The sequence below is a fragment of the Dipteris shenzhenensis genome, chromosome 21 (assembly GCF_047967505.1).
Source record: "Dipteris shenzhenensis isolate YYH24624 ecotype China chromosome 21, Dip_SZ_1.0, whole genome shotgun sequence".
In the NCBI taxonomy this organism is placed as follows: Eukaryota; Viridiplantae; Streptophyta; class Polypodiopsida; order Gleicheniales; family Dipteridaceae; genus Dipteris; species Dipteris shenzhenensis.
In genome coordinates this window covers 16,670,574-16,673,204 of record NC_141616.1, presented here as the reverse complement: position 1 = coordinate 16,673,204, position 2,631 = coordinate 16,670,574, and positions in this window count along the sequence as shown.

Below are 2,631 nucleotides of genomic sequence, written 5' to 3'. Positions count from 1 at the left end.
GGGTGATGATTCTAGCTCAGGTGATGATGAGGATGAAAGCTCTGCATCCGATGACTTACGGCAAGAAGAAATTCGCACAAAGAATAAGGGTGATCAATTGTCAACTAGAGTCAAGGAGGTTCCACTCATCATGCAGGAAGGCTCACGGTAGCAAGAAGTTACAGTAGTATAGCACGTCACAGGAAAAGGTAAGGCTAAAGAGGTGGAAGCACTTCCCTTAAAATTAAAAGTGAGGAAGGCACCCTTGATCTTGGATGAAGGACAGGCAAGTGGATCGATCTTGGGTGAAGGATAGACAAGTGGATCAAGCAAGGAAGCCTTACTCAAAGAAGGTATGGATGAGGTAAATGTTGGAATACTGAAAAGAAAGAGTAGAGTGGACACAAACTCAGAATACTTGCTTATGGAATGAAGAAAAGTGAGGTCCTTAAGTAGGCACCTCATACAAGCTCACTGACATCACTGATGACTTCAGAGCTCCACAATCATCTCCTCAATCTGCTCCTAGATTCTCTCAATCATCCTATGTGGCTCTCCACCACCTAACTGTGCTTGTGGGCACCTAACTGTGCCTCTAGCACTCACACATAGAAACATAAGGTGTGCCTGAGGCATACACCTTGCCAACAAACCCCCCCTCAAGGAAATGCCTCAGGCTATGTCAAGGATACATCTAGTCTCATAGTTTCTCATGCCATCTCATGGTGGTCAAGGATTAATCTATGGCTAGGTTCTCATGCTAGCAAGGGTTCCCTTGGGTGTAAGGTAAACAAAAGGGATACAAAAAGACCTTCCAATGGTTATCTCCCCTGCATGTACATGCACACAATGTCTGCAGGAGGTACCATGGAACAAAACATACACATGGCCTACATCATAAGGTGACCAGAGGTGTTTACAAAACACACAAAACACAATAGTTTATTTGCATTCATTTTGGAGGACTATCTAGGTTGAGTACCTTGACATAAAAGAGAGATCTGGAGCATACATAGAGATGATTTAAAATGCATAATTTTCATGGGATGCCTCATCTTGTGGAGGCAAAATATCCATGTCAAGGCAAGGTCTTACCACATGGGCAGTGTCTAGTGCCTTTGCCTTATAAGATGGTACTATGATAGAACAAGTGGATCTGAAAGTCATATCCTTCAAGAGAACAATTATCTTGTCATCTCCATAGTTGTGTAGAGAAGCATATCTTAGGTATCTGAGCTTCATCTTTTTCTTGTACTTGGAGTCAAATAAAAGTGCCATGAGAGGGTAGATCTCTATAGTTGCTTCCTTTTTGGCAACCATTGTTTTGGCAATCTTCAACAAGGAAGTCAGGTTGGCATTTTCATCCTTTGTAGCATAACAAGACATTGCTTTATGTTTTGGCTTTTCACATATTTTGCATAAGCAAGCCATGAGAGGCTCTAACCCAAGTATTGGGTAGTGTCTTCTCTCTTACAGGGCTTAGAATAACAACTGAAATGCTTCAAAATATAAGCATTTAATGTAGCAAATAGTAGTGACTAGATTTCAAACAATGATGCTTCCTTTTACATGCTTCATAGAAGTGAGTGAAATAAGCACTTTCCAATCAAAACCAGGTCTAGCAAGTCAAAAACAAACTGAATCCACACTTGTACTGAAGTTATTGAAAGCTTCAAAAAACCAGAAATGCTAGAGTAGCATTTTATGTAGCATCATCTTCAAAAACTTGTCCAAAACTGTCAAAACTGAAAAGCTGAACTTGGAGGGCTTGTAGCTCACTCTTCAAAGCAAGGAAAAGAGGGCTTTCTGAAGCAAAAGAAAGCTCATATACCAGAGAAGGTCCAGCATAGAGGTTGGACGAAATGGTGCGCACTTTTGCCCAGGAGAGTTGCTACAGGCTGAAGCTGAGTTTTGACGATTTCTCCCTCGTTACTGAACCAAATGACCTAAAAAATGGCTCAAAATCTTCGTCTTGAGGTCGCCCATCTACTCCTAAGAGGGCTCAGGCAATGGCGGAGTATGCAAGGAGTATTGAGCAATAGAAGAAATTCGCTGTTTGGAGAATGGCAGCCACCACAGACATTTTTTCTTCAATTTCTTGCAGGTGGAAGTTTGCCCATACTAGAGGAGTTTCCAGCTCAGAGGGTTTGGGCAATGGCCGTTTGTAGATGGAGAACCAAGCTCTCAAAGATTTTGGGAAGAAAGAGGAAAATGGAGAAGAAGAAGATGAAGAAGAAGATGATGATGTGGCAGAAATGGGCTCAAGGGGGATCAAATGGCTCTGATATCATGTTGGAATACTGAAAAGAAAGAGTAGAGTGGACACAAACTCAGTATACTTGCTTATGGAATGAAGAAAAGTGAGGTCCTTAAGTAGGCACCTCATACAAGCTCACTGACATCATTGATGACTTCAGAGCTCCACAATCATCTCCTCAATCTGCTCCTAGATTCTCTCAATCATCCTATGTGGCTCTCCACCACCTAACTGTGCTTGTGGGCACCTAACTATGCCTCTAGCACTCACACATAGAAACATAAGGTGTGCCTGAGGCATACACCTTGAGATATCCCAACAGTAAAGCATGACCAGGAGGAGTTACCAAGAGGCATAGATGGTTCTTCAACCATGACCTTACAGACTCTAGAGCA